Source organism: Jatropha curcas, chromosome 2 (assembly GCF_041381405.1).
Source record: "Jatropha curcas cultivar XTBG-Jc1 chromosome 2, XTBG_Jcur_1.0, whole genome shotgun sequence".
In the NCBI taxonomy this organism is placed as follows: domain Eukaryota; kingdom Viridiplantae; phylum Streptophyta; class Magnoliopsida; order Malpighiales; family Euphorbiaceae; genus Jatropha; species Jatropha curcas.
Window position 1 is genome coordinate 19,887,024 of NC_143152.1, and position 14,491 is coordinate 19,901,514.

Consider the following 14,491-nt stretch of genomic DNA (forward strand, 5'->3'; position numbering starts at 1 on the left):
TACTATTCAACCAAGGAACCTTTAAGTGAATTCGATAAATTAAAGTGGGTCTAACAAATAATAATATTTAATTGTTTGATTTTGACCAAAATGAAATTGGGTATAATTTTAATAAAAAAAATGTAATTAGGTGTCTGATTTAAGTTCCTGTGTGTAATTATTACTGATAATATACAATAATAAAATATATAAAAGAATAACATAAAAAGATATTAGACTTCTCAATAAACTCTAACTAACAAATAATATATGATTCTTATAATCCTTATCCTAGTACAATTATATTACTCCAATATATATATTCTAAATTTACTCTAAAAAGGGACAAATTCATAATCCCAACTTTTTTCACCCTAAATACATTGACTAACAGGTCGGTCGAACCCCATAATCTGGAGGGTTAGGATGACAACCATACTGAAGCGGCTGGATAGGCCGTGATGCCTCTTCTACAAACAATCGACCCTCACGTGGCGGGCATCCTAGCTCAAGCATACTCGCAATTCACCATAGTGCTAAAACATCTTCTTAAAACCCCCCATCCATGTGGCCAACTAATGCCCCCAGGTGAACCAACGAACCTAAGCCATAAGGAACATGGAGCGTCTCTGCCATCACCTAAGCGACAAAGCCACCCAGTATCTAAACAACTCCATGAGGCGGGGTCAGAGGCGAACCTCGGTATAGCTGCTCCCTATAGTCCACAGCCGAGTCACACACGGCCAGTTATGGATAATGCCAATCTCCGAAATATTGTCAAAGAACTGGTCAGGGAGTGTAGAGAAACAGGAGAAGTGGGTAACTATAGCCTCAGGGAGGACTCTCCCTGTTGACCAATATCCTGGGTGTGACTTTTCGCCCAAAGTTCAAGATTTCGAACTTCCAACCCAATGATAGATCCACTAATCCCCGAAGTCACCTGTCAACTTTTCAAACCATGATGTACTTTTAAACTAATTCTGAAGATCTTATGTGCAAGGTCTTTCCAATCACACTCAAGGGGGCAGTCCAAGAACGGTATCAGACTCTCAAAACAGGATCCATCCAATCGGTCTCCCACCTGGCTACCGCATTCCAAGCTCTGTTCATCACAAGTGTGCCATCCAAGAAAATATCATATGATCTAATAGACCTAAAGAGAGAAGATGGCAAGACATTGAGACAGTATGTCTCCAGATTCCAAAGAACGACAATGCATATTGAGAACCTGAATGATGAAGTGGCCATTAGTGCCATGGCGAAGAATTGTAAATATAACAAGCTATTCAAGAGTTAGAGTATAAACCTTCTTTAACTTTTGCTGCACTCATGGCACGAGCATACAAATATACAAGCCTATGAAGCTCAACACCGAAGATCACATAAGGAAGAAAATCCCAAGTATAGAAGACACCCTTCTAAAATCAAGAGACGTTCACCTAGGAGAAGATTGCCTCTTCGGCATCCACGAGGGAACTACATTGTCAAAGCACCCTACTCAAAAGAAGATAGATCACAATAAGACCAATAGTTCACCCCCTTGAACGAGTAATGCTCGAAAGTATTATCCTGGGTCAGGGATCACTGAAATAAGGTTCAACTCATCAGGTACCTAACTCTAAAATTTACTTTGATAACAATAAGGTTGTTGTAGTAAGGGGAGATCAAAAGATGGCTCAGGTAGCATACACAGTTGCACTCAAAGGGATACCCCTCACCCCACCTATAATGTGGATGTCAGATGACAACAAGTATACAATGTCAGAAGAGCATCAACCTTTTGACATACCCAAAGAAAGCTCAGAGCTAAACCCAATGCCTGAGGGTGAACTCACCAAATGGGAGGTGGAGCTGGAAAGATATCTAACCTTGGGTGCCGAACTACCCTTAGAAGTACATACAAGGTGGAGCTAGAAAGATATCTGACCTTGGGTGCCGAACTACCCTTAGAAGTACATACAAGCTCAAGAAAATTCATGGAGCCGAACTACCCCGGACATGAAATTCAGACAATCTGAAGAAGCTTTATTGTATTTCTACTCAATAAGATATAAAAAATTAAGATAATAAAGAGACCTCTGGTTTTTTTACTTGATACACCATGCCTTATAAAGGTAAGAGAGGCATGATGTGTTAAGTTTTTTCCTTAAGGATCTTAGAAATTTTTTTTACTATTTTTTTACTTATGTTATAACCTAGTCCATAGGTTCGAACATACGCAGTTCTCCAGTTCGGACCTAAGTGGTCCATAACCAAGTCCATCAGCTCGGACATGCATAGTTCTCCAGTTCAGACCTAAGCGGTCCTTTAGTTAAGTCTATTAGTTCGGACATGCATAGTTCTCCCGTTCGGACCTAAGCAGTCCTTTAACTAAGTCCATCCTTTCAAACACACATAGTTCTCCAGTTCAGACTTAAATGGTCAATCACCAAGTTCATCAGTTCGGACATACTCAACCCTCCAGTTCGAACTTAAGCAGTCTATCAGTTCGAACTTAAGCAGTCCACTAGTTCAGACTTAAGCAGTCCATCAGTTCGAACTTAAGCAGTCCTCTAGATCGACTCGGACTTAAATAGTCCTCCAGTTCGACTTGGACTTAAGCAGTCCTCTGGCTTGGACTTAAGCGGTCCTTCAGTTAAAACGCTGCTCTTAGCCCACAAAATTTCAAGTTAAGGCAACTGAAATAAGTTTACGCTTAGGGATGATAAGGAGAACCTCGCTTTGACAATTTACATACACCACTCCGGTCCCAAAGGAAAACACTTTATTAAAAACATTTAGAAATTAAAATTATGCCAACATTCAAAATCATACAAAGAGGATAAATAAAAGAGTCCTTCATTAAATAAGCTGAAAGGAAGTGACTCTTGAGGTTCTTCTTAGGCAAACGAACCATCACCCCATTTCTCCTAAACAAAACCACTACTAAACTAATAAGAACAAGCAAGGAACTCCATGCTCAAAAATTAGCTATAATAATTAGTAATCACAGTATAAAAATAAAGTATACACATAATATAACACATGACAACATCTTTTGGACATAAATGACCAAATAACTAAGGGGGACTACTGATAATATACAATAATAAAATATATAAAAGAATAATATAAAAAGATATTAGACTTCAAAATAAACTCTAACTAACAGATAACATAGGATTCTTATAATCCTTATCGTAATACAATTAACTTTACTCCAGTATATATACTCCAAATTTACTCCAAAAAGGGAGGAATTTACAATTTACTCACTACTCAATTTTTGAGAGCTTAACAATTACAACCCACAAATTTAGGATAATATTTGATGGCAAGACCTAGATTCTCCATTGGCTTCTATGTTTCAATTTCCAAATGAGACATACATTGAATTGGCTATAAATTGTTTTCAGCGTAAGCTACTTTATTGTTTTTTCTTTTCCAAAACTGGATTTGATGTCAAATGATCAAATATGGAGTTGAAATTGGTTTGCTTTTTGGCATATCTCTTGGGCCTTTCAAATGTGTTCTTTTGGTTCAAAAATATAAATAATCTCACAATTGAAGATTTGTTAAGTAACTAGTCAATAATAAGTGTAACTTTCAGTAATTGGAAGAAAATGTTTAAACTTTCAATAATTGGATGAAAATGAGTTCTTCGGCCTTGTGAAGAGATTGATAAAAAGGGCAATTTTGTCTAAATAAAAATATTTCTTCTGAAAATATCGTCACCCTTAAATAATTTCATTTTGCTAAAAATTATTCAAAATATAACTAAAATATTTATATAAATTTACTAGAAAATTAAGAGCCAAAAATGGGTTGGGCTTAAAAGTGATACCATCTAATGTTTTTAACAATCCACTCCAAAGCTTTATTGGACAAGAGCGCTTTAGGAAGCATTTGGAGTTTTGTATGTTAAAACACTAATTTTATAGATTATGTCGTTTCGTGAGGTAGTATAAAAAATAGCTTTAATTGGATAAGATATTGTTTATTAAAGGTCTGTTCAACATTTTAGCTGTTCCAATAGCTGTTAGTTGTTTTAATAACTGTTAGCTTTTTTATTAGTGATTAGCTATTAGTGGTTAGCTGTTTATGTAGCGGTTTAGAATAAAAGTGTTCAGTACAAATAACTGTTTGATATAAAACGACAAAAAATGATATGAAAGCAGGGAACAAGGCAAAGACAAGTGATGTGTACAAATGTCATAAAAAAAATTATAGAATACTAAACGTTAATGAAGATTCCGTTTCATGAAACACTGTTTCAAATTATAAATGCTATGATAGATATTGTATTACCGAACACTATAATTAATTAAGAAAGTGTTTTAACCTAATCAAAACACTAAATACTAGTTCAAACGATGCTGCTGAACAGGGCCTAAAACGTCAACCTAGTAGCATTTAGCATTTCTATTCTTTGATTGAAAATTTTTTTACAATCCTGCCCTTAATTAACTAATATTAACAATTTAACATGAATTTAAAGTCTTCCTTTCTAATTATTGTTATGTTACTGCAAGTTTGCAATGATGTTAAAAAATTATGTTATTTTACACAAAAAATTAAACAAAAATAATCTAATAACGAATAAAAAGACAGACATGTGAGGAAATTGTATTATCATTTTAGAAATGATAATAATTTCAATTTATATAGTTTAACTACACACTAGAGATTGACAGAAAAACAATAACAAATTATATAAATCATCTGTTTTTTTATATGATGAGTTCTCTATAGTCATAAGTAAAAATTCTAATACAATATTCAAATGTCCTTTTTTGTCATTTTAAATTCAACAGCTAATCAAACAGCTATTTTTATCAAACACTCTTATTTTGAACAACTATATGAACAACTAAGAGCTAACAACTAATATTTAACCGCTAACAACTAATATTTAACCGCTAATAACTATTAAAATAGCTAACAGCTACTAAAACAACTAACAGCTACTAAAACAGTTAATATTGTTAAACAGACCCTAATTCATGAGATTACATTTATAGTGGGTTTGGTTTTGTTCTAAAATAATAAAATAATTCAAATCATATAATTAAAAATGTAAATGAAATATATAAAATAGATACAAAATAACAATATTCTAAAATAAATTAAAGTTGTTCAAATATAAAATTATTTAAAAAAATTTGGGTCTAATATATTAGAATACTCCGAACTTTAGGAGTTTTTGCAATTTCACTTCAATTTCGACCTTTTATAGCAATAGTACCACCCTCAACTATAATTAAGGATGAGATTGCAAATAAAAAAGTACTTCCATAGACTTTTAGACATCATATCACATTGAAAAGAGTTTGAAAAAAAAAAAAAAAAATTCGTTAGTGTACCCAATTGATTGCACAAATTAAATTTTTAATTTTTAAAATAAAAAATTACAAACTAATAATTTAATAAATAAATTTTTATAACTTGCTAAAAATTCCAAAGCATAGCATAATGTGGTCTCACCAAATGCTTCAAAACTTTTCTTTTTCTAGTCACTCGAGTGCGTTTGAGCGTCGGAATTAAATTATTAAAATATATATTTTTTTTCAATTCTATAATTTTGTTTTCATATTATTTTATATTAAGAATAAAAAATTCCTAATTGTTGTAACTTTTTGCATTGATAATATAGTCAAATTATTATTTATTTATTAAAATTAATAAATTCTTAATTATTTTATTTGCATATTTCAAATATCATATTTCTATTGCACGAGTATCTACAGGACCTAAATCATCAACAGGTTCTCTAAGCATGTTGAAAATGTTTTACGCTCTTGAAGATGGGAAGTCATTTTCCTTAAAAATGACCTAATTTTCCTTTGACAAGAAAAAATATTTTCAGTTGACTTATTTTTCTGAACATTTCCAAACAATGAAAAATTTTTAAAAATATTTTCCTGCAAATTATTTTACAAAACAAACAGAGCGAAAAGTAAATATTAAATTGTTGCTAATTTAATTACAAAGTGAAGAAATAAAAAGTCAGGGTTATGTGTTGTAGAATTTTAGGAAAATAATAATATAGGTGATGAAAAATATAATTTAAAGAAAACATGTGGTGAATATTTAAGAAAGAATAATAAATTAATTTAGAAAAATAAGTAATTATTTTTAGGCAAGACATTTTCAAGAATCTATCTTTAGGATAATAACTTTCCCGCTATATTTATACGCAGATAGTTAATTAGAAAACCATCCCTAGAGTACAATGTCTAAACAAGAAATTAAAAATTACATTTTTTTTTTTATTTATTCTACTTCAAGAACTCAACTCAAAAGGTAGAAAAATATGAAAAATTACAATTTTATCCCTAAAAATTATCAACATATCCTTATATTTAGAGAATATATTAATATATCCATAATTTTTATTTCTTTCAGACTATTTCATCCTTTTAAGCTCTGTTTATTTTTTGTGAATTTTATTGTCCATTAAATTACAAAAATTAAGTGAAAGATGAAAGATAGAAAGTTTATACATAAAATACCCTTGAAAACTTTATTCCTTCTTTGGATATAATCTCTTTTCTACTCCCATCGCAACTCTCAATCTCCACCAACTCCTATCACAATCTCTCTATACCCAACAAGAACTAAATTCTAGAGAAAAAACTGTCATTGATGACTCTATCAAATACCCATCTCTATTCAATTGATTAAAAGCAAGTTAAATTTGTATTACACACAAGTTCTTGTCCCACAACCGCGGGCACATTTAATATGGGCCTGCGCTCTATCTTATTTTAGTAAATACTCTACATTTTGACCATTAAATCCATAGAAAGCAGCCTCTAAATTTATACTTGCATGTGCAGTCTCATGAAGAATGTACATAACCGCTTTATCACTCCACTTTATGCATTAACATTTCTTGGATAATTCTTAATTGAATTTTTCTTGAACTCTTAATATTATATATATATATATATATATAGCAACCATTTTTACATGCGGCATAATCTTTTTATAAGGTTTACACTTGATATGTTTTTCCAAGAAATGTGAAATGATCAGAAATTTTATTTTCGAAATCGATCAAACTAAATTTAATTTTAAAAGCCACGTAAATATTGTTCCTCAAATCAAAATCATTTTAATCAGATTAATTCACATAAACCAAATGAAATCCAAGTGACCCAAACCCATTCTAGAAGAACCTAAACCAATTTCCTAAGCAAGTTCACAAAAACAAAGGAAATTATTTAAATAATAATAACAACAATAAAAAAGGGGCCTAAATCTACCCAAGATCCACAATAAACCCTTCCCCATTTCATTTATTCTTTCTTTCTTTCTTTAGTTGTTTTTCTTTATTTTTTTCCTTTTCATTTTATTTTATTTTCATGACCTCTCTCTCCCTTCTCTTTCAAATTCATTGCCTCTCATCGACCAACACCAAACACTCAATTCCGGCTAGCAAAACTAACCCTCTCTCCCACTTTGTCAACTTTAATTAGTAGTTCATTGAGCCTTTGCTTGCTTGAGTGGTGGTGTGTGACTATGGTCGCCTCTCCAGCCACCTCTAGCATTTCTAACTAATCCTTCCATCTATGTAGACTAATATTCCTCTCCTTGATGATTATTTAAAGGCCACTCCATTTGATTTGTGAATTAATTACGAGTTTAAGAAAGATTAAACTTAGGTTCTAAAGTAATTATAATTTGGGGTTTTAGGAATACTAATGTAAGCATAATTGAATTAGAAGATATGCTTGTTGTGAACGAATTTCTTGATGTCTTTACAGAAGAATTACTTGGATTACCTCCTGATAGAGAATCGAATTATTTGTCGATGTTGCTCTTAGAACAGAACCTATCTCCATGCCTCCTTATAGGATGACACTTGCAGAATTGATAGAACTCAAAACCCAATTGCAAAGAATTGCTCAATAAAGGTTTCATTAGGCCAAGAACATCACCTTGGGGTGCTTCAGTTCTTTTTGTAAAGAAAGACGACGGAACTTTGCATTTATGCATCGATTACAGACAACTCAATAAGGTGACTGTGAAGAAAAAGTATGCACTCCCCAGAATTGATGATCTATTTAATCAACTTTGAGGAGCCACTTGCTTCTCCAAGATTGATATGAGATCAGGCTATCATTAATTGAAGATTTGAGAGCAAGATATTCCTAAGACAGCTTTTAGAACTAGATACGACCATTGCGGGTTTCTACATGTCCTTTGGACTTACCAATGCTCCTGCAGCTTTCATGGATTTAATGAATCGAATATTCAAGCCATACTTAGATTGGTTCGTGATTGTCTTTATCCATGACATATTGATTTATTCTAAGGATAAAGTAGGAATTCTCAACATTTGAGACTGGTGTTGTGGACTTTACGAGAACATAAGCTTTATGCAAAGCTCTCCAAATGTGAATTTTGGTTAGAAAGTGTGAACTTTTTGGACACGTAGTTTCCAAGGATGGTTTAATGGTTGATCCCAAGAAGATCGAAGCGGCTACCAACTAGCATAGACTTACTACAGTTATAAAAATATGTAATTTTCTAGGTCTAGTAAGATATTATCGTCGGTTAATGCAAAACTTCTCTAGAATCACAGCTCCTCTGACCAAGTTAACACAGAAGAATGCAAAGTTCATTTGGATTGAAGCATATGAAGCAAGCTTTCAAAACCTTAAGGAATGCCTAACCACTACTCCAGTATTAGCCTTACCTTCAGGTTCAGAAGGCTATGTTGTATTTTATGATGCTTCCAGAATAGGATTAGGTCGCGTACTAATGCAATATGGTAGGGTAATTGCCTATTCTTTGAGGAAATTGAAGAAACATGAACAAAATTACCCTACTCGATTTGGAAATGGCAGCAATCATTTTTGCTCTTAAGATATGGAGGTATTATTTATATGGTGTCACTTGTAAGATTTCCACAGATCACAAGAGCTTAAAGTACATATTTGCCAATAAGATTTAAACTTGAGGCAAAGACGTTTGGATGCAGTATCTTAAAGATTATAATTACAAGATTCAGTATCATTCAGGGAAGGCCAATGTAGTGGCAGGTGCTTTGAGCTGAAAGTCTATGGGAAGTTTGAATAGTGTTGTAGAAAGAAGGCCATTAGTACGTGAGCTCGATGAAATATTTGATGAGGGCCTTAGGTTAGAGGTTTCCCTTTCTAATAATACTTATTTAGCTCATTTCAAAATTAAACCATTGTTGCTAGACAAGATCAAGGTTACACAGCCATGTGATCCTCAATTGCAAAAGATTATGCAAGAAGTGGCCATAGGTGGATTTAGTGACTTTATGATTGATAGTGATGGAATTCTTAGAAAGGGACTTAGATTATGTATACCAGATGTAGAAGAATTTAGGAAGGATATTATAAATGAAGCTCATTATGCCGCTTATAATGTACATCCAGGAACCAACTAAATGTATCAAGGATTAAAGAACAACTATTGGTGGCATGGAATGAAGAAGGATGTGACTGAATTTGTATCTAAATGTCTTACTTGTCAGCAAGTAAAGACCGAACATTAGAGACCCCTGGATCAACACAAGAATTGCCTTTGCCGGAATGAAAGTGGGAAAGGATCACTATGGATTTTATTATAGGTCTACCCAAAACCATGAAAGGATATGACTCTATATAGGTTATAGCATATCGATTCACTAAATTAGCTCACTTCCTACCAATTAAGACCAAGTACACGGCTAACAAATTAGCAAAACTCTATGTGTCGGAGATCGTAAAATCACAGGGTATTCCTGTCTCCATTTTCTCTAATAAAGGGACACATACTTGATTTTAGCACGATTTTTTATCCTCAAATGGATGGCAATCTGAATGAATTATATAGATCTTAGAAGACATGCTTAGGATGTGCACTTTAGACTTTGAGGAAAACTGGGATTCACATTTGTCACTAATTGAATTCGCTTACAATAATAGTTATCAAGCCAATATACGAATGGCACCTTATGAAGCACTATATGGCAGAAAATGTCAATCTCTTATATGTTAGGATGAAGTAGGAGACAAATAACTAGTAGGACTCGATTTAATTCAGATTACATCGGAAAGAGTACCAATCATTAGGGTGAGGATTAAAGCTACCCTTGATAGGAAAAAGAGCTACATCGATCTCAAATGCAGAGATGTGACTTTCCAAGTGGGTGATCAAGTATTTTTAAAGGTGTCACCTATAAAGGGCATTTTATGATTTGGCAAAAAGGGAAAGCTAGCCCCATGCTACATTGGTCCTTTCACTATTGTCAAACGAATTGGAAAAGTAGCGTATTAGTTAGATCTACCAAATGAATTCTCACACATGCATCTAGTTTTCCACGTGTCTATGTTGAGAAGATACATTTTCAATCCTTCTCACGTGATAGTGCCACAAGATATCCAAGTCTGCGAGGATCTAACTTATGAAGAGATACCAGTTGAGATTTTAGATTTTCAAACGCCTAAGCTTTGATCTAAGGAGATCCCTATGGTTAAAGTTCTTTGGGGAAATCATTCGATTGAGGAATGCACTTGGGAGGTAGAGGCAGAGATGAGACAGAAATACCCACATCTCTTTTCTATATTCGAATCCTAATCATGCTCTCATTGTTGATGTAATCAATTCTGTATTTGTTTCCTATTCATGGAGATGTTCTTTAACTTAACTTTGCTTTTAAGAGTATTAGGAGTTATCTCTATTCCTTGATTTAACCAAAATTCGAGGACGAATTTTTCTAGGGGGAAGATTGAAATGACCAAAAATTTTATTTTTGAAATCAATCAAAGTTAATTTAATTTTAAAAGCCACGTAATATTGTCCCTCGAATCAAAACCATTTTAACTGGGTCGATTCATACAAACCAAATGAAACCCAAGTGACCCAAACCCATTATAGAAGGACCTAAACCAACTTCCTAAGGAACTTCACAAAAATCAATGAAAATTTAAGCCTCAAGGCATAAATATTTTATCACGCTTAACATCTGTTTAACTAATACACGAAGGCTATATTTGGTTTGATGTAATGCTATAAAAAATATAATGTAATGGAATGTAATCAAGATTCCATTACTATGTTTGGTAATATAATTGAGAAAATTTATGGAATATAATCACCATTCCTTTTTTATGTTTATTTGTAAATATGCAATGTAATTAGTATACCCCCACCACCACTACCACCACCACCACCACCACTACAACCCCTACTCTACTACCATCACCACCACCATAACCACCACTCCACCACCACCACCTCAAACACCACTCCACCACCACCACATCATTGTTAATACAAAAGAAATATTTGAACTAGAGGTATAAATGAGCTGAGCTGGCTTGCGAGCTATTCGAGCTCGGCTTGAAAATAGTTCGAAAAGGTTCGGCTTGAATGGAGCTCGAGCTCAAGCTTGAATCGAGCTCAAGCTCAAGCTCGTGTCGACTCGATTAGCAAACGAGCCGAGCTCAAGCATAATGGTATTCAACTCGGAAGCTCAACGAGCTTGGTCGAACTTTTATATTTAAGACAAATTTATAGGGTTATTAAATTTTGTAACCCTTTTTTTTAGCCGCTCTGTATTTTCTTGTCCTATGTTGCTCTCTCTCTCTCTCTCTTGTCTCTATTCTCTACGCCTCTCTCTCCCTCTTTTCTTCCTCTCTCTCTAGGGTTTCTAAAAATCTTGTAATCGATCAATTTGCTAGGTTTCTTGCTCTGCATCTCTTTGCTAATTTATTAATTTGTTTATGGTTTGGTGATTTTGTTGTTTTTGTGGCTAAAATTTCTTATATGTTTTTTACTCTTTTTTATTTTTGATTTAATTCTTTTTGTCTTTGAATGTTACAATATATTTAAATTTATTTTCATTATTTACTTATGTATTGAAATTTGAAAATTTATGGTCCAATTCCTATGTTTTTTACGTCCACAAAGAGTAAAATCTACCTATATTATAGGAAATTAAATATTTATTCATTTTTTAATTTGCAGATTAGTAAAGAAGAAGAAGAAACACCCAAGGAGATTTATCTACATATTCCTTGATGTATATCATGCATCAAATGATGTATTTAAATGTTTTTGTTAACTTCTGTTGTATTAGATTGGTTGATTTTGGGATTATTTCATCATTTTTCTTTTTTCTTTTTTTTTTGTATTTATATTTAAGTTGCTATGAACTTATGATGTAGATTAGTGTTGTTTGAACATTGAACTTTATTATTGAGTATTTTGAACTATAATGAATTTAAATACATCAAACAAGTTGATATAAACAGGTTTTGGTTAAGTTTAATTCGAGCTGCAAGCCAAGCTCAAGCTTTCATCGAGTTGAGCTTGAGCTTAAAATTTTAAAGCTCATTGAGCTTCGAGCTGAGAAAAAATCTATCTAGCCGAGCTTCAAGCCTAGTGATTTTGAGCTTGGCATGACTCATTTACTGTAACATCCCTTCCCGGTCCACCCATTAACCCGAATGAACCGAGCCGAGACGCTACAATCTTGTTGAACTTATGTCCTGTCATGTTGGTATCATCCTGAATGCTAAATATGAATACAAAACACTCCCAATTAAACTCCAAACTTCCAACATCTCCAAATAATCATCATAACACAATAACACTTTATATATTTTCATAACCGCATAAATCCTCAATAACATTTAATACCCAGCAATTAATTGCATTCATTATATATATCGAGTCTTCATGAACTAATCATACCAACTATTATTCATTATATATATATATATATATATATATATATATATATATATATATATATATATATATATATATTCAATCATTTACTACGTATTATTCGTATCTCCAAATACTTACGCCAAAATAATTACATGCTTCAATTATATTTCCAATCACATAAGCTCTAAAAATATAATAATTATACATGCCATAATTAATTATATAACTCTCAATCTACTACTACCAAATTAGTCTCTTCTACTTTGATAGTCCTCTTCAAATCTTCAAGTAGCAACCACGATCTTCAACCTACGTGTGATAAAAATCAACGCGCTGAGTATAAAACTCAGTAGTGCTCATAAATCCCATACTTACCAAAGTTGCGATGGCAACTTACTTAAAATACAAATTTCATCAAATAATTAATAATCATAGAATCATTAAATTTCAACATAAATTTACCTTTATAGCAAAGAATAAACTTCTAATTCATAACATAAATAATTTAGTTCTAATTATGTCATATCTCCTTTACATAAACATTTAATCACACATATCATGATACTTTCATGATCTTACCTGTTGTTCATTATGCTGTATGAATTAAATAAATAAACATGTTGTGAACCCCTTCCCCAAACATCACTGGCATATGAATGCATGTGATGAATGAGAAGAAATGCACGTGAGTGTGTGAGTCGCCACCTTGTTTAATTATTTTAGGGTAAACTAGGAAAAAACCCTAAGTGACTCCAATTTTAATTAATCTAGTTACTAGATTAATTATCCCAATGTTTAAAGCACAGTCTGCGAACCCGAGATGGATCCCGAGACTATGTCATGCTGATGAACTAACCGATGGATGAATGCTTTGCAAGGTGAATGATGTAATTGGACCAAATGAAATGTTTATGTGATTTTGACTTGCCGCTCGGGGTTAAATCCCGAACGTGCCTACGTACTTCCGTTTGAATGGAAGATCACAGTCAACGTAGTTCGATAGGCCTTCTTTGAAGGGCTTTGAATGGGTATGCTTTATGCATGAGTGTGTATGCTTTGTGCATGATTTTGTGTATGCTTCGTGCATGTTTGTGTATGCTTTGTGCATGAGTGTGTGTATGCTTTGTGCATTTTGTTTAGGCATTTTGCCAAAGGATCGATTGATTCGATTAGGCGTTCGTCGCCAAATGTGTTGGTTTTAAGGCATTTGTGCCAAAAACGGTTGTCGGGCGATTTGTCGCCAAAGTCGTTGATTTTAAGGCTCTTAGCCAAAATGGTTGATTTAGGCAATCTGTTTGCCAAAATGATGTGATTGGGCGATTGTCGCCAAAATGATTGATTTTAAGGCCTTTGGCCAAAAAGTGTTGATTTAAGCAATTCGTTTGCTAAAATGTGTAATTTAGGCGATTTGTCGCTAAAATGGTTGATTTTAGGCCTTTGGCCAAAAATTGGTTCATTTTAAGGCATTTTGCCAAAAATATCGATTTTACGGCTCTGAGCCGAAAAAGGTTGATTTTAATGTAGGCAATTTGTTGCCAAAAACGTGATTGAACGAGGCCGTTAGCCACAATTATTGATTAATTGGACTTTTAGGCGAAGTGTTCGAAATAAAGGCAATTACACCGTAGTTATTGATTAACTAGGCATCTTAGCCGATATTGTCGTATTTAAACTTTAATACCACGATTATTAATTAATCGGGCGTTTAAGCTTAAATTCATTTACTTGAGGCAATTTATTTGCCAAATTAATGACGTGAATGCATTTATGCAGTTGTAGAATTATTAAGAGTAGAAGAGAAATATGCATGAAGTGCTAAAATTAAATAGGCAGAGTT